The sequence below is a fragment of the Jaculus jaculus genome, chromosome 17 (assembly GCF_020740685.1).
Source record: "Jaculus jaculus isolate mJacJac1 chromosome 17, mJacJac1.mat.Y.cur, whole genome shotgun sequence".
Taxonomy (NCBI): Eukaryota; Metazoa; Chordata; class Mammalia; order Rodentia; family Dipodidae; genus Jaculus; species Jaculus jaculus.
In genome coordinates, this window is record NC_059118.1 from 32,401,919 (window position 1) to 32,425,774 (window position 23,856).

Genomic DNA, 23,856 nt, shown 5'->3' on the forward strand with positions numbered 1-23,856 from the left:
TAGAGCAGAGTCATAAACAAGTGGGAAGTAGGATACACGCTCTCATGTGAAAAACAGCATAGTACATGAGATTCATTTAAGAGAAATTGAGGTTTTTTTTTTCTTTTTAATATATATATTTAAAGAGGGGAGCAGGCAGAGAGAGAGAGAGAAAGGGAGGGAGGGAGGGAAAGGGAGAAAACAGGTGTGCCTAGGCCTCTAACCACTGCAAATGAACTCCAGACACATGTGCCACCTTGTGCATCTGGCCTACATGGGTGCTGGAGAGTCAAACCTGGATTCTTAGGCTTTGCGGCAAGTGTGTCTTCACCACTAAGCTGTTTCTGAATTTGAGGTTTTTAAGGCAGAGTAGAGTCATAAGCATGTGGAGGATAGTTCATAAATCTCACTTAGGAGAAATTGAGGCTTTGAAGAAAGACTAGAGTACAGCACAGGCACGTGGAAGGTAGAACTGAGGTGCAGATGTCGGGAGCTTTAGAAGAGACACCCACAGTGGCTGTTTGTGCTTCCTCATGAAGGGAAGATGAGGGAGTTTAAGGAAGAATGGCAGAGGGAAAATATCAACACAGAGACCAAGAAACTCAGATGAGCAATAAGTAATCAAGAGAGTTATGCCCATGGTTAGCCTGAGTTTAGAGAAACTACTCAGGTAACAGGCCGAGTTAGAGAATGTATCTATGTGGTAAATGTGCAGTGTAAGGGAAATAAGCATGTGGTAGATTCAGAGACCAGAGGGAAAAAAATACATGTAATTAAAGTGAAAAGTTACCCCAAACTATAAAAAGGAGGCAAGTATAGTTATAGTTATTCATACCAAGAAACATTTCTATTCCCCCCCCCCCCGGGGGCTTGCCGGTCAGGGTGGGTGGGAGCCAGATTTATATGTATCCAGGCAGCTCAGGGTAAGGCCAGAAGAATCACAGAGAAATAGAGGGGGAAGGACACTCAACACAGCCTTTATAGTGATTGAAAATGTATTTTTTGTCAGATTCAGGCATGCAAGGGAAAGACGGGAAGCCCACCTAGGTAGTATGCTAGACTGTGGGCAGAGGGTCACTGTATCCAGCTGTAGATGAGTCTCATAGATGAGACACGGGTTCCATTCCTGCCAAGGAGGGTTGGCATGCGGGGTGGCATCTCCTGGTTCTCCCTGGGCCTCAATCTCTAACTGAAACTTCCTACAGGAGGCTAGCTTTCTCCTATTTGTCCTTCACTGAGGTAGGTGCCAACTGACCATGACTGGATCACAGGGGATAAGTGGACTGGAGACCAGGGAAGTAGAATTTGGGGAGGGATCTGCTGACTTGAGGTGGAAATCAGAGGTAGGTGCAAGTATGGGTACAGTATCTAGGCAAAGAATGGGCATTTAGACGTCATCAATAAAGGATCGAGGGCTGGATCAAGAGCATGCCAGGCTCACATGAGGCATTGAGTTCGGATCCCCAGAAGCTACATGACACCGGATGCAGAGCGCAAAAATCGGTCCTTCTTCAGCAAGATGGGAGGCGGAGACAGGCGAATCCCCTGAAGTTCCCCTTGGGGCAAGCTAAGTCTGGTTTATGCCACAGCAAACAAGAAATAGACTTTGCTTCAAGCATGGTGGAAAGTGGTCCTCTGACTTCCACATCTCTCTCTCTCCTCCCAATAAACGGGGGTCAACAGTTAAACAGTGCCTGTTTTGCCCATGTTGAGTGGGGCACACAGGGCACTCCGTAACCTCGATCTGGCAGTGAATGGCCTCTCTGACATTGGTCAGATCACTCCCACAAAAGAAATCTTGTAGGAATCTTCACGTGTGCGAGTCCATCCTTTGCAAGAAATGACCCACAACTACGGGATCAAACGTAACACAAACGGGCTTCTATGGGATCGTTAACAGCGTTACCGAAGAAAGCAGCAGGTACTGATGGGCCTAGGGGGTTGGGGCTGGGGCCGGGCCTGCGCCGGGCCGCGACCTTGACCCGGTGACTTGCAGGCCCTTGAGGACCGATCAGCAGCGAGGTCGAGAGTTGACACAGGCCGGATGTGGCCCGGGCCGGAAGAGAAGTCTAGGCTAGACCCGGGATGGAGGCCCCACCGCAGCAACCGTCATGACAGTTTTGAGACCACGCTGCACCGCTGCACTCGGGGCGACGGCACTGGTGCCGCCAAGCCTGCGCACAGCCCCAGAGCACCTTCCCCAGCCCCGGCCGGCCCAGGACTGTGTCCCCGGCCTCGGCGCGCCCGTGCGCCCTCACGGATCCCCGGTCCCGCGTGGGGAGACGCGCAGCACCCCGAGCACCCCCCTCCCCCGGGGGGCAGGCTGCGTTGGGACGCTCGGAGGCCGCGTCCCGGTGCCCGCAGCTGCGAGCGGGTCGCCGTAGCCGCACGGCAGCCTCGCGGGCGGAGCTCGGGGAGCGAGGAGCGCGGCGGGGTCGGCAGGGGGCGCTGCGGCTCCCCGTGCGCCGGGCGGGCCAGCGCGCGCCGCCCTCGCCTCGGCCCCGGCCCGGAGGCGCTGGCAGCCGGCGGGAGGGCGGGCGGGGAAGCGGGACGCGCAGCGGCGGAGCCCGGGCCGGGACCAGGCGGTGAGTAGCCTTCGCACCGGCCGCTGCGAGCGCCGAGGCTCCGGGCAGGGCAGGAGTGGTTCCTAGGTCCCGGGTCCCCGGTGGCGAGACTGAAAAGGGTGCCCGGTCTCGCTAGTGAACCGAGGCGGGAAGAGCGGAGCGGGCTTGCAAGCACCCGGGTGTGAACCCCGCGGCTGAGCTCGTCCCACCCCCGCCACCCCCAGCCTCCGACCTGCGCCCCTTCCCCTGGCCACTCCCCCGCGCGCTGGGGTCCCGGTCCCCGCCCTCCGGCCCTGCGCCCCTCTTCGCGCTGCCCGGCGCCGGCTCACCCGGCCGACTGGCTGATCCCCAGCGCGCACCCCCGCCCCGTCCGGCCCCGCCGGGGTGCCCCGGGCCTCCTCGCGCTCCCCGCCATCACCCCAGCCCGCTCCCGGGCAGCCTCCGCGCTCCCGCCTCCCGGGTCCAGCTGGAATTCGAGCGGCGGGAGTCCCTGTCCCCAGCAGTCCCGAGCCCGCCCCAGGTAAGAGGCAACTTCGCGGCCTGCCCGGGGGTGGAGCCGGCTCCGCGAGCTACCTGCCGCTCTGGCGGCTCCCGGGAGTCCCCAGCCCGGGCCCGCGGCCGCCGCGCGCGCAGGCTGTCCTCCCCGTGCACGCCGGTGGGGATCGTGCAGGTAGACCTCGCTGTCGTGGCTTTTGCAGATGAACTTGTCGAATGTCGCGATTCTTAAAAAATAAAAAAAGGAAGCCGGCTTTGTCACAGCCGCGCAAATGGATTGTGTGTGGAGCAGGTTGCTTTACTTTGCGGCTGCAGCAGGCTTTCAAGTTGCACCTGTGGACCGTGAAGGGTTAGCGGTGTAAGGGGTGCGGGGGGCCATGTTTTCCGAGGACGCCCAGTGTCTGCGTGGAAAAAGGCAAGGATGCTTTCTCAGCATTCAACAAGTAAGGACAGGAGATCCGCGGGATCGGAAGTGTGGGGTGAATGACCTGGGGGCGCTTCGGGAGAGTTCCACCACTTAGGGTCAGATTGTTGCTCCGGGTGGACCCCCAGTGTGGAACAGACTGCTGAGAACCCCCCCGCCCACCACTACCCTTTGGGACGTGATGTGACTGCGGTCAGGCTTTGATGCAGCCCCCCTTCTCAGAGGTGTTGGTGCCCAGTCAGGACATCTGTGGGAAGCCGATTTAAAGCAGATGGCTTGGAAAACCTCCCGGTCCCTGGAGAGAGGTGGAGATGCTTGGTGACAGCCCGAGAGCCGGGGCCTGCATTCTCCCCATCCATCTCTTCTGGCGTCTTTCATTAAATCTTGGATTAAATTAATTGCCTATTTAGAGAAGAAACGTGTAGGCTGCAGGTGGGTACCAGGGTGGGCCTGGCTTTGGAGCACACACTTTTAGCTTTATGGAAGTCTCCTAGCTCATCTCTACCCCACCCCCTACATACACGCCTTTTTTATTTTTTTTCCTATTGATGGCTTCAGTAATAATTACTTCAGTGTTCCTTTACCATAGAATAAATAACTAGTCGAGGACATAATGTGGCTCAGTATGGCCCCTGTGAGAGGTTTCACATTCCTGTGGGATCTCCTTGCGGTGATAGTGGCTGGCTGTCAGGAGTCCCGCCGGCCAGGAGCACCTGCAGTGAAGCCATCTCTGTGGCCCTAAGGCAGAGCCTATCCTCCCTCCCCCCACCCCAACCTGGTGCTCAGTGTTTGTAAAGAAATGGACCTCCCTCTTGAATCAGACTGATTGCACAAACGATGTTTCTCCACTGTGCTACAGTGTTTTCAAAATGTTAAATCCTTAAATTCAGCAGAGTTCAATACGTACGCATATATTAAAAATCGCTCTTGTTAGAGACAGATTCATTTGTGTGTTGGTGGGGCAGAGGGTGCGGGTGTGCCAAGGGGGAGAAAAGATATCAATTTCAGGTCCGGCTGTGCCAGCTGGCCCTGTCCTTCAGCGGGGACCCCAGAATTTCTAGGAAGGAAATAGTTGTCCTCATCTCAGAAGTGGGAGCGGGGAGGTGATGGACACTGTGGCTGCCTGAGAGGTGGGACCACTGAGGTTTGACCTGTAGACCCTGAGCTATGGCTGCGGCGTATTGGGCATTCCTGATCCCTGATGGCTGGCAGGGAGGGAAACTGGGCCCCTTGCAGAACTCCACCGGACACTTCAGGTCATGCTGTCCTCGCTCTAGTGGGCGCTGCCCACCCCAGAGCTGCTGCCCATTTCTGACACATTTGGCACACATTTCTGACAACGTGGCTTGCAGTTCTGCTGGTAGGAGGGAGGTCAGTGTTTTGGCCTGTCAGAGGTGGCTGTGTCTCACTGGCAGGGCAAGTCCAGCTCTTCTGCTGGTGTTACAGGCCAGCCCAAGGGCAAGCACAGTCAGGCGCTAGCAGAAGGTCCTCTGTCCCCTCTGCTCAGCAATCTGGGGACAGCCACAATGCATAGTGCTTCTTGGCTGTGGGAACCTGGGCTGCCCCTGGCTGTCATGAGCTTATCTTTCTCACCCAGACTGTTTCTGTCTTCAGGTCTGGCTCTTACCCAGAATGCCTGCAGCTGGCAAAATCAGTTTTCTAGAGGAGGTTTAATTAATGCCTGCAGTTTGTGAGTGAGAGAGAAAGGGAGTGGGAGAGAGAAGGACAGATGTTACTATCTGAGGTGGGGGGTGGTTCGCTGGAGAAAAGATGCAAGAATAGTATGGTTCAGAAAGTCTGAAATGGAGATTTCAATCCCAGGACCTGCCCCAGGTCTTGGTTATTGGGTAAGGAAGTGTGTCCACATTGAGGTGTGGGTGTACTGCTAGGAGCAAAATCACGAAGACAGAAAAAATGGCCCTCTGGTGGGCCTGCCATTGTGGTTTTTAGAAGGCCTGAAAAGCCCAGCTGAGAACTGGGCTTGACAAGGTGGGAGAACACACAGCTGTCTTAAGCTCTGTGAGCAGTATATTCTTATGGGAGCTGATGGCTCAAGCCAGGTTGGTCTTGAATCTGAGATGCAGGGGTGTAAGTCCAAGGGAGTGCCAAGAGGATCTGTGTGCCTGCACATGTGGGCAAAGGGGAGATTAGCTTTCTAGCAGGATAGAGACCACCTCCCAGGCACCCTTCTCAAGTGTCCCAGACAGCCTTGAAGATAGAACAGGGCCCACTGATGCTCCTCAACCTCGAGCTACTACAAGGGAGTCTAGAGGAGGCATCTATGGACCCAGAATGAATTGCAATGTGTGCTGTAAGTCCAAAAGACAACAGAGCCATGATCACATCACTAAACCAGATGCTTTCCTGTTTCCCTTCATCCCCAGAAACTGAATGGTGGTCTCAATAAAAGTTAAGGTATAAGGCTGTAAAGATGGCTTAACGATTAAGGCGTTGGCCTGCAAAGCCAAAGGACCCAGGTTCTGTTGCCCAGGACCCACGTTAGCCAGATACACAAGGGGGCGCACACATCTGGAGTTCATTTGCAGTGGCTGGAGGCCCTGGTGCACCCATTTTCTCCCTCCCTCCCTCCCCCCCTCTCCTTTCTCTGTCAAATAAATAAAAATAAATATCAAAAAAAAAATCAAGGTGTAGGGCTGGAGAGATGGCTTAGCAATTAAGGCATTTGCCTGCAAAGGCGAAGGACCCAGGTTTGATTCCCCAAGACCCACTTAAGCCAGATGCACAAGGTGGTACATGAGTCTAGAGCTCATTTGCAGTGGCTAGAGGCCCTGGTGTGCCCATATTTTCTCTCTCAAACAAACAAATAATTTTTTAAAAATAAGCTGTTAAGAGACTGAAGAAAATGGCTGGTTTCAAGTTGTGGCCTCCACATGCATACCTGCATGTATGTGCCTACACACATACACACAGGTCTACACACACACCACCCCTCAGTACATATGCAAGAAAAGTTCAATCTCTAGTATCTCTAATGAAGGGAAGAGCAAACCCACATTAATGACTAAGAGGCATCAGAAAAGAACTTGAACAGGTCTGAGGGAGCTGTTCCTGCTGCAAGGATACAGCCTCTCCACTTCCTTTTTGCTAGTTCATCTATCCAAGCATGCACCCATCCATTAATCCCTTCTTCCCCATCCTCGTCCGTCTGCACATTGAAATACACCTGTGCTGGAAGTTGTGGGCTGGAGGAGAACTTGGGGAACTCAGACATCTAATAATAAATGGTGTCTGGCTGTGGACAGTCTTACTTTCCCATCAGCTAAGAATCCTGATTGCAGAAGGGCCTACTTGGGGCTGAAATCTCCTCTTCTGGAATTTTAGGACCTGGGTTGTTCTTCCTTCTTTTCTTCTGTTCCTCCCAGATAGTAGGAGACTGTAGGAACTTACACACGCGTTTGACACTTGCAGTGTCTGCACTGTACACCTTCATGTTTCTGTTTGCAAGACATCCTCTTATCGTCTGGTGCCTCTGTGTGACCAGCTTTCTTAGGGAGAGCTGTAGTCAATAACAGAAACCAGACCTTTAAAAAGCAGACTAAGAGCAAAATGATTGCATTCCATTTTGACTCCCTTTCTCTCCTCTCCTTCCCTGTCCTCTTCTGTTTGCAGGGAGAGCCGTCATTTATACCAATTTACAAACTGTTTAAATACTGTTTGTCCTCCCCCAATTATGTGGGGACATGTGTCTTTCTAACCAACAAAAACATAGCTTGCTTCCCTAAGCCTACTTCATTGCTGGGTTCAACGCTGACCTTAAGAGATACAATCATATCTTTTTTTAAAGGTTTTTTTTTTTTTTTTTGAGGTAGGATCTCATTCTATCCCAGGCTGAACTAGAATTCACTCTGTAGTCTCAGAGTGGCCTTGAACTCACAATGATCTTCCTACTGCTACCTCCTGAGTGCTGTGATTAAAGGTGTGTGCACTACACCTGGCTTAATATCTTTTTTTAAAAAATTATTTATTTATTTATTTGAGAGCGACAGACACAGAGAGAAAGACAGATAGAGGGAAAGAGAGAGAATGGGTGTGCCAGGGCTTCCAGCCTCTGCAAACAAACTCCAGACGCATGTGCCCCCTTGTGCATCTGGCTAACGTGGGACCTGGGGAACCGAGTCTCGAACCGGGGTCCTTAGGCTTCACAGGCAAGCGCTTAATGGCTAAGCCATCTCTCCAGCCACCCCCCCCCCCTTTTTTTTTTTGATGTAGGGTCTCACTGTAGTCCAGGCTGACGTGGAATTCACCATGTAGTCTCAGGATGGTCTTGAACTCAAAGTGATCCTCCTACCTCTGCCTCCCCAGTGCTGGGATTAAAGATATGTGTCACCATGCCTGGCCCAACAATATCATTTTAACTATGAAATAAAATGAAGCCTTTGCTAATTTTGTCACTTGAAAATACAGGATAGAGCTGGAAAGATACCTCATTGGAAAAAGTGCTAGCCATACATGCATGAGGACCTGAGTTCGACCCCCAGAGCCCCCTTAAGAAAAGCTAGGTGTGGTGGTGCTGTATTTGATCCCTGTGATGAGTCATACTTACTTAGAAATAGGGCGGTGGGACTGTGGGCTGGTTAAAAGGCTTTCCTTAGACCTGGGGGTAGAGACACATACTTGACCCCAGCACTTGACAGGCTGAGATGAGAGGATTACAGATTCAAAGCTAGTCTAGGTTACATAGTGAGAACCTATCAAAACAAAACAAAAAATCTCTTAAATGTTTCCCTTAGAATCAGGTCTCCTGAGCAGAGAATTACTTATTGATTAGGACAGTCCTGCTGAAGTTGCTTATAACCAAATGTGATTACAGTCATTTGAAAATTGCAGGTGGGCCTCTGTGCTGAAGTATAAGGGAGTATTGGCTTTCTTTAGAACATTCTTTTTTATTTATTTATTTGAGAGAGTGAGAGAGAAAGAGGCAGAGAGAAAAAGAGAGAGAGAGAGAGAATGGGCGTGTCAGGGCCTCCAGCCACTGCAAAAGAACTCCACACGCTTGCACCCCCCCCCAGGCAAACGCCTTAACCACTAAGCCATCTCTCCAGCCCCTTTCTTTAGAACATTCTGCAAGGCAAACCCAGCAGTTCTATGCATTGTGCCACCAGAAGCCTCCTAGAAGGGTTTCCCAAACTTGTGCTGTTGGGTTCCCCACCGATGACTTCCTGCTAGGAGGGTCTGGGTTTGGTTGGGTGTGGGGACCCTGGCAGGACCGGAAGTGCCGTCACTAGCCTTGAGCAAGTGCTTAGCTTGTGTATCTCAGCTAGTTCCCTTATTGGCAAACTTGGCGTGATGAAAATACTGACTTCAGGGTAAAGTGCAGCTGCATTGAGATGTATACGTGCCACGGGCTTGGCACTGTGTCTAGCACCATGGCACACGTTTCACAAATGTATGTTGCTGTTATCACAGACATAGGCTTAAATCTTTTGACAGCAGAGGGGGGGTTACTTGGGGGTCAGACCCAGCTCCTCATGCTAGGTAAGCATTCCTCCACTAAGCTATGCTCCGGTCCAAGATGACTGCAGACCATTGTCCTCATGGAAGGAAGGATGTGGTCACTATGTCACAGGGAGGGGTGGGGCACTAAAGACCCATCTGCAGGCATTGACCTGGATCTTGGCCACCTGTCATGGCCATGTAAGGCTGGTGTGTGACCTGGTCATCATTAGGGAAGAGAAGGGGGAGGCTGGTGACCCTCAGCTGGTGTGCACTGGAATGACATGACCTTGCCAGATGTTGAAGCTAGAGATAACGCATTTTCACTGGTCTGTGCCTGGCTCATGTTTGTGGTTCATAACAATAATAATAATAACAATAATAATAATATTTGTATTTTTTTTATGTGTATACGTGTGTGTACACTCATGCCACGGCACATGTGGGAAGGTCAGCGGTCAACTTTCCGTTCAGTACTTGCCTTCCACCTCATCTCAAGTCAGGGTCTTACTGCTCACTGCTCCATTCATGAGCTTCCAAGACGCTCTTCTGTCCTCACCTCATGTCCCTTCTCACCCCAGGAGCACTGGGATGACAGAAGCCTGCCCCAGCTTCCCACTTTTATGCGGGGTCTTGGAGCCTGAACTCAGCACAGAGAGCTGTATGACAGGTGCTTGATCCACATCTCCACATCCTCCTTGGTTAATATTTTACTCACTCTGCCACGGGTTGTTAGAGGGAAGTGTGACAAGAGACCATAAACTCAGTATTTCCTCGTCTTCCCAGCACTGTTCTTAGTCCCAACTGACTAAGGAGCTGCCCAGCTCCTGTTTCAAACTGGTTCTTCGGCACAGCCAGGAGCCCTCCAAACCATCGGAGACCCAGTTCTCTGGGTGAGGAATGGCACAGCCACTCTGAGGGCAGGTAGGGGACTAGCCAGAGGCAGGAAGTCACACCACCAGGCTACCTGTTCTTGGTGGCAGATGGGCCCCGCTTGACCGGAGAGACTGGGTTGATAGGCTTAGCTTTGCTGAGCCATCCTGGGAAGGGAGGTCCTTCCTTCTCAGCCCTTGCTTGCACTCTGCACCCTATAGAGAGGCGGGCTCGCGTGCCTCTGGCCTCACTGGCCTGTGCTACGTAGTGGAGCTGCCAGGAGGCCGCAGCGGGGGCTGGGCATGGGAAACCCTTTAGGACCTTGAGTGCTTTGGCAGGCTCCGTGGAGTGTGGTTAGCACACACTCTTTGGTGGGAAACTAATCATCAATTTTCTTAATAGGCAGCCTGCCTATTTTTATTCATTTTTAAACTGCTGGAATTTGAAATGGATGAGGTTTGTCTTTCAAGGGGAAAAAAAACAAAAACTAGCTCTATATTTGGAAAATACAGAAATGGCAAATGATGCCATTCATGTCTAGAAAACTGAATTAAAAGGAGCTGCCGCTCTGGTTTGGAACCTCTAACTTCTCTGGTTCTCCTCTTGATTTCCTTTGTCGCCAACCTGTCTGTCTCTATCCCAGTTCCTAATGGAAACTCAGACCTGAAAATCAAAGCTTGGGCATTTATAGTGCAAGGTCATGGCCTAGATGGTTCTTTTTTTTTTTTTTTTTTTGGGTTCTGTCTTCAAGGTGAAAAATTACTGTCTTCTCAGTGAAGAAAGCATATTTTAGGAGATGACTAACATTAGCAGGCAGAGCAAGTCTGTCTCACCCTCTCACTCTTATCATCTCTAGCATTTCTAAGTTAGTGGCGTATGATTTTGGCTTTTCTCCTTTAATGCATCCTGCTTAATGACTGCTGATTATCCTGCAACAGTTGCATTAATTGATGGTGTTTAACGACCCTACTCACAGAAAGTAATTGCAGCTGGCTGGGCTAAGGAGGTGCTTTCTTTTTACTTGCTTTTAGCGTGGGAAGTGTTTGCTGTGGGTGCGCAGTGCCCGAAAGGGAGTTGGGAACTCCTCACCTGGTTGCCAGCCCACTGCCCAATGCTCACAGCCCCCTGGGAGTGAGTGCCTGGTGCACTCATATCGGCTGCCCGTTGGCCCTTCTCCCCACCTTGTCGGGAGCCATGGGGGGCAGAGACTACATCCTGCAGCTTTAGCTTCAAGGCAGGGAGTAGAATGAAACAGGGCTCAATAAAAATGGGTGAATCAATGCTGAATGGTCACAAGCCTGTCAGGGATATGGGCGTGCCTGACTACAAGTTACACAAAACCGGCTTTCAGCGCTCTAAGCCAGCAGGTTTGAAATGAGATATGTGAAGGTAGGAGTTTGTTGGTTGCCGCAGCTAATGTCTGTTCTAATCGACACTTCTGGTATCTGGTGGCCTTTTCTTAGTCCCCAGTTTGCTGTGGTTACTGCGGCAGGTGCTTCTCCACACACAGCGCCCATCCTGGTGCCCCTCTCCCTCCCTCCCGTCACTCCCTCATACCTGTTCAGCACCATTGATGACTCAGCGCTGAGTCCCCCAAATCCTGGGGGGGAATACCAAGGAAACTGACATGAGTGTGTAAAGTTGATAGGTTTTGTGGGGAGAGTAGGCTGTGGACTCTGAAGTTGTCCAGCATGGGAGGACATCACCCAGCATTAGGCAAGCTGTCTTCTTCAGAAGGGAGGAGGTGCCAGCCACATTGGCACTTTTTTAAAAATAAAACTTCCTTTTGGGATGGAAATATGGCTTAGTGGTTAAAGTGTTTGCTTTTGAAGCTAAGGATCCAGGTTCAATTCTCCAGGACACATGTAAGCCAGATGCACAATGTGGCACATGCTTCTGGAGTTCGCTTGCAGTGGCTGGAGGCCCTGGTATGCCCATTCTCTCTCTATCTGCCTCTTTCTTTCTCTCTCAGATAAATAGATAAAATATATTTTTTTAAAAATCCCTTTCTATTGACAGTCTCCATACATATGGACAATATGCCACAATCAGGATCTGGTCCCACAACCTCCTTCCTTACACCCTCTCCACTGCATCCCCTTTTCTTTTTAACTAGACTCTCTTCTATTTTCATGTCATCATTTTTCTCTCTCCTATTGTGCAGGCCACGTGTGCATAGCGTCAGCCACTGTGAGGTCATGAAGACCACGGGCACTTTGTGTCTAGAAGACAGTATTATAAAGGCACCTTTTATCAAGAAAGCAAGCAGTTTCTCTAGATACCTAGAAGACTGTCCTACACATTTCATGGCTGGAGCCATGTCACGTGGCTGCTCTCAGTTAGAAGGGCCACGTGAATATTTAGCAGGGCACATTGAAGAGTGCTTGCCACTGCCTCAAATCAGATACACTTCATGGCTCCAGTGCAGTAGACATTAGGTTTTGCTCACGCAAGTCCAACCTGCTCTTCCTGATGGAGGGACGACTCTCCTCCAGAGAGGGCTGTCAGGCACCCAGGCTCCCAAGGCTGCCGTGCTCATCTGCACCTGTCAGCAGAAGTGGAAGGAACATGGAGGGCAGTGTGGTAGGCTGTTAGGAGCCTGGCTCAGCAGTGGCGAACCACGGCTCCTGGCACTCCCTTGAGCTCAGTCACATGGCCACACTCCCTGCAAAGGAGGCTGGAAAATGTGGCCCTGTCATGTGCCTAGGTTGAAGAGAAGATGGTTTCATGATTAGCCACGGTTTCTGCTACACTCTCCTCTCCAAAATTAGGACTTCCTTAGCAATGAAGAAGGAGTGAATGCTGAAGGGCCCCTGGGGTACCTCCTCTAGAAGGAAAAGCTGTGCTCAGAAGGCTCTGGTGCCAACTAGTATCCACAGTAGGAAATTGTCTTTCCTCACCTCTTATACCTCTCCAACCTTTAGGAATCGCCAGATGTAAAGTCCCCATTATCCCAATTTCTTGGCCCAGAGCATTTTTAAAAAAACAACAACTTTTTATTGACAGCCCCTGCTCTATACACAATGAGCCCTGATCATAATCTCCCCCCACGTCTTCGCCCACTGCCTCTACTCCCCTCCCCCACTGAGCACTTTTATCAAGAAATCAAGCAGTTTCCCTGGACACCTAGCAGACTGCCCTGCACATTTCATGGCTGGAGCTATATCTTCTTTCCAATTAGTTCTTGCTCTATTTTAATGTCATCATTAATTTTTTAAATATTTTCTTTCTTTCCTTTTTAAATTTTTTAGTATTTTCTTTCTTCCCTACCTCCTTTCTTTCTTTCTTTCTTTCTTTCTTCCTTCCTTCCCTCCTTCCTTCCCTCGCTCCCTTACCCCCTCCTTCCCTCTCTCTTTTCCTTCCTTCTTCCCTCCCTCCCTCCCTTCCTTCTTTTCTTGTAGAGAGAAACAAGGAGAAAGAGAATGGGTTGCCAGACCCTCTAGATGCTGCAAAGGAACTCCAGACACATGTGCCACTTTGTGCAGCTAGCTTTACATGGGAATAGAACCCAGGTCATTAGGTTTTGTAGGCTCGTGAGCCATCTCTCCAGTCTTCATCATTATTTTCTTTTTGCTCTCATATTATGTAGGTCTTGTGTAGATAGCATCAGCCACTGTGAGGTCATGAATACTATAGCCACTTAATGTCTGGAAGATAGTATTCCAAAGCACTCCTTCCCTTCCTGTGGCTCTTATATTCTTTTCACTGCCTCCTCTGTAATGGTCCCTGAGTCGTGGAGGGTATAATAGAGATGTCAGTCTTGCTTAGTGGTGGCATGCTTGTTATGGGAAAACCACCTGCTTTCTGACTGGATTTGAGGTCCATTCCATAGGAGGGAGTTCATACCTAGTACTGAAAAGCTAATCAAAAGACTGGGTATGTACTTAACAGCCTTGTGGGAATAGCACCCAGTCGATTATTGATTAGTATAGTAGCTGGAGGTTACCCAGGGGAAATGACCATTAGTCCCTAAGGATCCTCAGAGAACTCCTTGCCCTTGAGCATGTTAGGTTCCAAAGTTTCCGTTCTTCTTAGGCCCTGTGGTTTTATTCAAGTGTCCGCCATAAATTTATGTGTTTTGAGTGTCACCCAGCTGGTGGCAATTTGGGAATTGAAGACTCCTGGAGGCAGACACGGTGGGCTTACGGGTGTTATAACCAGCTTCCTCTTGCCAGTGTTTGGCACACTCTCCTGTTGCTGTTGTCCACCTGATGTTGGCCAGGAGGTGATATCCATCCTCTGTATATACCATCATTTCCCCTTGTCATCATAGAGCTTCCCCTCGAGTCCATAAGCCAAAATAAACCTTTCTTCCCACAAGCTTCTCTTGGTGAGTGGTTGTTTTGGCGAGGAGAAACTGACCATAAAGTAGAATTGGTACAGAAAAGTGAGATTGTTGCTGCTAGAAATGTGACTGTGTGGCTTTTGGCCTTTTGGAATTGATTTGAGGGAGGAATGTGGAAGGATTTGAAACCTTACCCTAACAGACTCCTTGAAATGCTATAAGTACAGCTTGATGGACTGTTCTGGTCAGAGTTGAAAGACCTGAATGCAGTAAGAATTATGGACTGTGAGGTTTGGCTTATGAAGGTGAGAAAGAGCTTTGCTTGGACTGAGCTAGAAGCAGTTTATTTGAGAGACTTGGTGTTACGCCCGTATCCTGAAAGCTTATGCAGGGTTGCAGTGCATAGAAATGGGCTGATGTGGGCAGAGGGATATGGCACAGAAAAAGGTTGGGCCAAAACTGCTGCCCATTCAGCTGTAATTGTTTGAGAGATTACAACCTTTGAGATTGGGCCAGATGATCTGAATTGGAATAGCAGGAAGAATGTGGATTCTTTTGAAGCAAGGGGCTAGAATGCTGAAGGAGTTTGCTGTTTTCAAAGTTGGCTTTATTCCTCCTAGATTACCAAAGCCCACCTGATATTATGAAGTATAATAAATCAGGAAAGAGAGGGTCATTGGATTTGCAAGGCAGTTTTGTATTTTAGAAATCACCATGGGCAGTGTGAAGCATTGTTCCTGGATTACCTGCATGGAGACCCAATGGAGCCAGGAGGATGAGCCACGGGTTGCAGTCGAGACCCAGTGGAGATGCCGGACTATGGAATGGCTGCTAAGGAGTTCTGCTGTGGCACTGGAGGAAGTTTTCCAGGACTGTGAGTAGTCTAGTTGGTGGGTTGGAATTGGAACTCCAGAGACTTGTCACTGGTTAGAGTTGTCAGACTTGAAGCTATAGAGTTTGATGTTTTCCCTTGCATTGGCTCAGTATTTGTTTGCTATGCCCAATGCCATCTTTTGCAGTGTGAATGTTTATTCTGTGCCATTATGAGGCTTTTGTTTGTTTGTTTGTTAATTTGTTTGCTTTGGTATTTTACAGCTCAGTTAAAAGACCTTGGGTTATGAGGATGTTTGAACATCATTAGGATTGATAAAAACTATGGGGACTTTTAAAGTTGGGCTGAATGCATTGAATTTTACATCATGGATGGTTATCAGTTTATGGAGGCCAGGGGCAGAATGTGGTGGTTTGATTCAGGTGACCCCCATAAACTTATGTGTTCTGAATACTAGGTCCCCAGCTGGTGACAATTTGGAAACTGAAGACTCCTGGAGGCAGTGTACTGTTGGGGATAAGCTTATGGCTGTTACAGCCAGCTTCCCCTTGCCAGTGTTTGGCACACTCTCCTGTTACTGTTATCCACCTGATGTTGGCCAAAAGGAGCTGTCCACCCTCTGCTCATGCCATTGTTTCCCCTGCCATCACAGAGCTCCCTCTCAAGTCTGTAAGCGAAAATAAACCCTTTTCTCCCACAAGCTGCTCTTGGCTGGGTGTTTGTTGCAGCAAGGAGAAACTGACCACAACAGGCCCCAACCCTTGCTCACATGTGGAGAAGAGGGGAAAAAGCAGAGAGTGGCAGGTCATGTCCCCCTCTGACTCATTGAGAAATGCCTTCCTACTATTGCCTGCTGGCTTCCCAGGAAGCAGTGATGAGTGGTCACTGATTTACTGGGTTTATTCTTCAATTGGCTGTAGTCACTGCGGCAGGTGCTTCTCCATGAACAGCACCCTTCCTGGTTCCCTCGCTCTCTCCCTCCCCTACACCTGCTGAGCTCTGCTGCCTGGGGGAGGCTGGCTAGGAACTGACATGGCTCTTTAGTGCTGATGAGTGTTGTGGGAGGGTAGGCCCTGGGAGTTGTTAGCCCAGTACTGGAGGGCATCACTCAGGGTTGGGCTCAAGGAAGGCCAGAGGAAGGTGACCTTTGAGCTGAGTTTAAGGATGAGCAGGAACAAACCAGGTCAAGAAGGCATCTGGCCCTCACACAAGTCCTACATGCTCTTCCTGATGGTGGGGCGACTCTGTTCCAAAGAGGTTACTCGGGCACCCAGGCTCTTAACCTGTCAGCAGAAGAAGGCTCAGAGTCCCAGAGAGCATCGTAGAAGGGGGAGAGAGTATAGGAGCCAGAGGATGGGAAGAGTACTTTGAGACACTACACGTTGTGCTTTCCTGACCTCACAGTGGGGGCCATCTCCATGAGGCCTGCACAATATTGAGCCCATCAGCATTTTGACACAGATGACAGAGGAGGGGACAAAGGAGACATCAAGGCTTAGCGGTTAAGCGCTTGCCTGTGAAGCCTAAGGACCCCGGTTCGAGGCTCGGTTCCCCAGGTCCCACGTTAGCCAGATGCACAAGGGGGCGCACGCGTCTGGAGTTCGTTTGCAGAGGCTGGAAGCCCTGGCGCGCCCATTCTCTCTCTCTCCCTCTATCTGTCTTTCTCTCTGTGTCTGTCGCTCTCAAATAAATAAATAAATAAAAATTAAAAAAAAATTTCAAAGGAGACATCAAAATGGAAAAGGAACTCCATGAAAAGAGGAGAGGTTCCCTGGAATGACGGTGGGGGAGGGGCAGCAATGCAGGTAATGGGAGGGATTTATTCATATATTGAAATTCCCAATAAAAAGAAGGCATCCAGGCCAGGAGAGTGGCATGGACCCGGACACGGAGTTATTAAACCGGGCACATGAGGTTCTTAGAATGCAGTGTGCCAGAGCTGGGGTGGGCCAGTGGGACTGGTCACTGGCCCAGCACCTCTGCTCACCAGCGCTTGAGGTTGCAAAAGGGGACAAGACACCTGATAGGGGTCCAGCCCCAGCTGCACTCAGGGGCTGTGAGGGGCTGAGGCAGCCAACTGCTTCTGGCCGGAGCTCTGCGGGGTTCGGCTGCTGTGCTGGACTCTGCCTTGGAGGTTGTTGGTGCAAGTGGAGGAAGAGGAGGATGTGGGCCCTGTTGCCTGTGCCGTCGCCGCTCATGCCCCCTCCCTCTGTCTCCAGTCCTTGTCTGGTCCCTTGCCCAGGCATTACTCAGGCTATAAAAATAGAGTCTGGCACCAGAGCCCTAGCCTGGAGATGGCGAGAAAAGCTGGAACTGTCAGGACAGATCAAGATACTTGTCGGCGAGGTATTTGATGGAGTGCTTTCTCAGAGCCCTCGAGATGAGAGCTTGCAGTTGATTTATGTTTTTCCCCTTGGATGCATACCAACACTTTGGGCTACTTGCTCACATGTGACCTATTTTCACTTATTACTCACCCCCATCTCAGGCTCATTCACACATCCTATTTACACACTGACTCTGAAACCCATCCAACTGGGGTTCACCTTGCCACACACTGGCTTACTTTGAGAAGTCAGGTCCCCTCCATGGGGCTGTTAGGTCTGCCCTGCATTCCCTCAGGTGCTCCTGCCCCATGCCCAGCAGTGAGGGATGGATGAGCTGGGGAACAGAAAGAGGAACTCTGTAAAGGCTGAATGAACAGCCTGTCATCCTTGGCCTCGCGTAGGTTGCTGTGAATCTATGGATGGAGATTGCTGGCTGGATGGTGTGCCCTGAGGGGTCCAAGTGTTATAAGGAATGCAAATAATGAGGAAGAGGATGGAGTGCAAAGAGATACCGATGGGAGCTGTGAGGTGCTGGCCGCAGCCCACCGCCCCTGCCTTGGGAGTTGCTTCCAGGACCGCCTCGCAGGAGGTGCAGCCTGCTGACTATAGTGTAATGTGAGCAGGGAGCCTGCGCGTCCCGAAGGCTGGAGGGTGCCTTCCGGGTGTCAGAGTTTGGCTGTGCTTCCCAGGTGGGAGAACCTGCAAGGGTGTCCATCAGCAGCTTCAGAGTGATTTTAACACACTTCCAAATCCGTCCTGCCAGGGCTGTGCTCGGAAACATCTGGTTGTCTCCTACTCCTGCGGGAACCTGGTTTGACCCCCAAGTCCTCTGCATTCCTTGTGGAGCTGTTGAAATCAACGGCAGAGGGGCCGGCTTCAGACCCCTCTGCACCGCTGTGCACGCTGATCCTCCTCAGAATGCCCACATCCGCCCCCTGCCTTTGGGTGTCACACAGCACCTGCCTCTTTCATGCACCCTCTCTAGTCATCCCAGCAAATGCCGTTCCCTGTGTCGTGCCCCTCGTCCGGGAGACTTAGTTTATATAGCAGGGGAACGGGGCTGCTTCCCAGCGTGAACCCCGGCAGTTTTGCTGTTATCTGAAGCGTCGCTTAGGTTCCATGTTGCCTAGAGTATTGCCTAAAATCTTGTTTCCAAACTAGTCTTTTTTTATTATTTAAAATTTTTTTCCGGCCCTCCCCTTCAAACTAGTCTTTATAATAGTGTACCTGCCTTGTGAGATCTTGCTTAACTGAATTGTTTTGAAATCACATAAGTAAGCCAGGCATGGTGGCGCATGCCTTTAATCCCAGCACTTGGGAGGCAGAGGTAGGAGGATCGCCATCAGTTCGAGGCCACCCTGAGACTCCATAGTGAATTCCAGGTCAGCCTGGGCTAGAGTGAGACCCTACCTCGAAAAATAAAAAAAAATTAAAAAAAATCACATAAGTAGATTTTGCAACACTTTTCCCCATGGTTTTAAAGGTAATGTATATTCTTATAAATATTTGGAAGCTAAACATAGTGGCATGTTCCTGAAATCTAAGTCCTTAAGAGCCTGAAGCAGGAGATCCCAAATTAGAGGCTAGACTGGGCTACAGAGAAAAACCTGGTCTCAAAAAAAGGCAAAGAAAAGATGAGAGGGAAGGAAAGGGAAAGGAAAGAAGGAGAAAGAGAGGGAGGGAAGGGAAAATGGGAAAGCAGGGAGGGAGAAAAAGAGAGGGAAGGGGAAAAGAGAAAACTTGGAATATGCACAAAGATACGTGAGAGTGTAGGTTTTCTAGAATCCCGGCACCGTCTCTTCTTTTGGCACGTGTATGTGTTCAGAGGCGTGTGTGCAGGTGCACACGCACATGTGCATATGTGGAGACCACAAGACAGAGCCCAACCACCTTGGGTGTCATCCTCAGAAATGCTGACCTTCTCTTTGAGACAGTGTATCTCATTGGCCTGGGGCTTGCTCATTAGGTTAGACTGGCCAGCCACTCAGCTCCAGGGCTCTGCTGGTGTCCACTGTCCCGGTACAGAGCTCTGAGAATTGTTACGTGGGTTCTAGGGATTGAGCTCAGGTCTTCATTCTTGGGAGGCAAGCACTTTGCCAGTTGAGTGGTGTCTCACCTTCCTAAGCAGCAGGAAGTCCATCTTCCCATTTCAATTTGTTAAAGAAAATTAAAGTTGCTTGTGCTCACCGTCTCACAGTCATAACCCACATATAACAATTAGGGTGGTTTTACTCTTTCCTGGATTTTTCCTTTTTTTCCAGTGGCTTTTAAAGCATTTTTTCACTTCCTTAAAAAAAAAATATTTTGGCCAGGCGAGGTGGCTCATGCCTTTAATCCCGACACTCGGGAGGCGAGGTAGGAGGATCACCATGAGTTCAAGGCCACCCTGAGACTACATAGAGAATTCCAGGTCGGCCTGGGCAAGAGTGAGACACTACCTTGAAAAAAAAAAAAATTATTTATGAGAGAGAGTGAGAAAGAGGCAGATAGAGAGAATGGGCATGTCAGGGCCTCTAGCCACTGTAAATAAACTCCAGATGCACGCAACACCTTGTGCATCTGGTTTACGTGAGTACTGGGAAATCAAACCTAGGTTCTTTGGCTTTGCAGGCAAGTGTCTTAACTGCTAAGCCATCTCCCAGCTCTGTATTTTCTTTATCTTTATGATATCATTGGGATCAAACTGTATACAGTGTATCTTAGCTTCCTTTTTACTTGTCATTTTTCCATTACTACTAAGCACAGCACATTATACAAACATATGAGTAAATACTGAAAATCCTTTCCTACTACACAGCTCTACAGCTGAAATGACCACAACTCTTGCCAGATCTTTCTCTGTCGGCTGTACATATTTCCTGAAATTTTAATATAAGTGTCAAGATAAATATAGGTGAGATGGTACTGTATGTATTATTGTGGTTCTTTTTGCACTCTCTCATTTTAACTTGGCAATATTTCTTGGGGGTTTGTCCACACTGAAACCTACCTCTTCTTTTTTAAGATGAATCATGTTTGAGTGTGTAGAAAACTGTAATTTTCTAGCCGTTGCCCTATGGGCAGACATCTCAGTTGTTTTCAGACTCTTTACAGTAACTCCCCATACCTTGTTGCCAGGGGGAGTGTGTGTTTGTAGGATTATAGCAGTGTAACAGACCACCCATGTTAGAATGGAGGCAGCCCCAGTTACTAGACCAGTGGAAACCACCCTCCCCCAGGATGCCTGAAGCCTGTTTCCCAACCACATCTACATATGTCCATTTTCCACTTTTGTTTCCTCTTTTCTGTTAAGTTCTTAGTTACACTGCTATAGGATACTAAGACCTTGGCCAAACTGTAATAAACAGCTTCCTTTTCTAATTTGGCTCCTTTGGAAGACGGTGGGTTGTGAACCTGAGCCCATCGAGTAACAGGGTAGGTACCTGTGGAAGGAAAGAGGTGTGTGTTTACTGTTTTAATGGAAACCACCACTCCCCTTTCTTTACCCACTGAGCCATCTCTCTAGCCCCACAAATAATGTCACAGTTGGCCCTCACACATCAACACTAAGAAAATTGTCCTCATAATGGCTAACATTCACCGAGATGAATAGTCTTATTCTTTTGCTAACTGGAAAGGTGAGACATGCTATCTTAGTCTAAAAAATTATTTATTTACAAGGAGACAGAGAGAGAGAGAGAGAACGTGGATGAATGAATATGGGTGCACCAGGGCTCTTGCCCCTGCAAACTCCAGATGTGCGTGCCACTTTGTGCATCTGGCTTTTTGTGTGGGTACTGGGAAATCGACCCAGGCTGGCAGACTTTGCATGCGAGCTCCTTTAACTACTGGGCCACCTCCCCAGCCTGCCATCTCATTTCTAAATGTGGATTTCTCTCTGTCCTGGTTTTCCAGGCATCATATGTGTATATGTGTTGAAGAGCCTGGCAGGCTTGCACTTTTACACCTCCAGCATTCTTTACCTTTAATTTAATTTACTTATTTTATTTATTTTTTTTTTTTTTTTTTTTTGCATTTTTAAGAGAGTCTCACTCTAGTCCAGGCTGACCTAGAAGTCACTCTGTAGTTCCAGGCTGGCCTTGAATTCACAATGATCCTCCTACCTCTGCTTCCCACATGCTAGGATTCAAGGCGTCACCACCACTGCTTATGTTCTTGATCTCAAAAGATGGTGGGAGACAAGAAAAAGGAAAGAAAGGAAAGCCACCTGCGGAGAACTGGCAAGAACTGGCGCTGCCGCTGCCAGTGAGCAGGAGCCATGCTGAGATCTGAATTCGGTGTTTCCCGGGGGCTCATCTCATTGGTCATTGGCAGGGAGATCCCTAAACTTTCACCATGAGCTCTTGTTACCCATGAACATTTAAGGTCTTGTGTTAAACATGAGGAACTTTGACCCGTCTCACATATTCTTTCTCTTGAAAATGACTGGCTTTGTTTGCTCTTGTCTAGATGGAGGGATTATGATGGTTTTAGGGTATTTACATGGGTAATGCTGATGCAAAACCTGGCTGTCATTTTCAATGGAATAAAAAGATAGTTTATTCTTAACCAAAATATGAGTGAGCATGGCCCAAGAACATGTATCCAGCCTGCCTCAAATTAACTTGTTCTGGTGTGGAAGTAGTTTCATGAAGTTTCTATGGTTACAGAACAAAGAGAGTCAGAAATCAAAGCATTTTTCAAATACATTAGTGGGAACATTAGGTAAGCAAGTTATAGCAGAGGGGGAATTTCTGCTTTCCAGTTGGTATATGTGTTGGCTTGAATCAGATGTCCCCCATACACTCAAGTGTTTCAAGTGCTTGGTTCCCCACTGCTGATGGCAGTTTGGGAGGTGGAACCTTTGTGAAGGAGGTGTTACTGGGGACAGGCTTTGAGGAGTTCTAACCAGGTCCCTCCTGCCAGAGCTTGACTCACTCTATTGCTACTGTTTTCCACCTGCTGTGGCAGAGGTGACGTCCAGCCTCTGCTCATGCCATGCTTTCCCCTGCCATCATGGAGCTTCCCCTTAGCACTATGAGCCAAAATAAAAGCTTTCCTGCCGTCAGCTGCTTTGGGTCAGGTGTTTTGTCCTGACAACCAGAAGGTAACTGCCACAGTAGATGTCAGAGGTTTGTGAGTAGATTTTAAAAGGTTAACCTAATAGCCATAAAGATGCTGGATCAGACACAGGTAGGCAGTGGATGGCTATGAAAGACAGCCCAAGAGGCTAGAGAGATGGCTCAGTGGTTGAAGGCACCTGCTTGTGAAACCTGACATCCCCAGTGCCCAAGTAAGCCAGGTGCACAAAGTGGCAAATGCGCCTGGAGTTTATGTGCAGTGCCAAGAGGCCCTGGCATGCCCATATTCTCTTTCCCTCCCTCCTAAATAAATAAATAAGACAGCTCATACTGGAGACATGCAGGAGGCAGTGTGGAGTGATGGGAGCACATTGAACTGGCAAGCCAGAAGAGCTGGCTTCAGATTCTAACCCTGCCCTGACCCACTGTGTAAGCCTGGGGAAGACAGATGCTCAACCTCTCGGACCCCTAGTGTCGCGAGTGTGGAGAATCTGGGGGTGGGAAGCTGGTAGAGCACGGGACATCAGTGAGAGGTCAGCTTCAGCCGCGTATGGAGGCGAACTCTGTAAGGATTGGCACCTTCTACTAAGAAGACTGGCCGTACGTTCGGAAGTGCTCTGCTGTGCAGTCAGCTGTCCCTGTGCCAGGCTCGGCTCAGCAGTGAGCACACGCTTGCAAGAGACCGAGGCTTTCCCTGCTGTCACGTGCCTTTGGGTCAATCCCAGGAAACAACAGCCAGCCGACAGGAATTTCAGCATGATCTTCTGTTTATGTAGTGATAGTCCCGAGAAGTGTCACGAGGGAGAGAGGTAAGGAGACAGGGAGTTAGACAGGGTGATGCTCTTTCAGTGGAGTTCAAGGGCAGCTTCACTGAAGAAATTACCTTTGCATTAGATCAAGGGATGGTCAGGAGTCCTTGAGGTGGGAAAGATGGAGGGACAAAGGAGGGGCAGCGTGCTGGCTGAGGGAGGCTAGTAGAGGATGATGGCTGGCAGCTGAAAGGGGCCTCGTGTGTTCATTCTCTCTTTGCTTGTTCATTCATCCATTCATTCACAATAAATACTGACTGAGCACCTGCCCTGGACCAAATGCTGCTCTTGACATTGGGGATACAAGTGTGACAAAGTTCCCAGCCTCTCAGAGCTCACTGTGGCTACAGAGCAAATCACACTTCGTAGTGTCAGTCTTAACTGACCCTGGAGTCCCCATGTCACCAGCCTACTGGGAGGCAGTGCCTCTGTTAGGAGATGAAGCCTAGTAGGCAGTTATGTCATTGGGAGCATGCCCTTGAAGGGAGTGTTGGGATCCTAGCCTCTAACTCTTTCTCTGTTTTCTAGACACGTGCTCACACCTTGAGGTTTAGCCACCGACCCATGCTGATGAGGCCAAGAGATGATGACCCCAAACCTCTAAAACTGAGTCAAAATAAGCTTTTCCTCTTTTGAAAGAAACTATTTAAGCCAGGAGTGGTGGCACACGCCTTTAATCCCAGCACTTGGGAGGTAGAGGTAGGAGGATCACTGTGATACTACATATTGAATTCCAGGTCAGCCTGGGCTACAG

General features: G+C 49.6%; 1 protein-coding gene across 2 annotated transcripts in view; it reads left to right on the forward strand.

Moving 5' to 3' along the window:
* Window positions 1-2,512: 2,512 nt before the first annotated feature.
* The window catches only part of Pxylp1 (2-phosphoxylose phosphatase 1), a 76,322-nt gene continuing 54,978 nt past the window's right edge, over window positions 2,513-23,856 (forward strand). Inside the window, exon 1 of one of the 2 annotated variants that reach the window (XM_045136903.1) lies at window positions 2,513-2,564. The gene's annotated coding sequence lies outside the window, so the exon portion shown is untranslated. Of the gene's footprint in view, window positions 2,565-2,958; window positions 3,064-23,856 lie in introns of those variants that run through there. The other variant, XM_045136904.1, reaches the window with a different exon arrangement.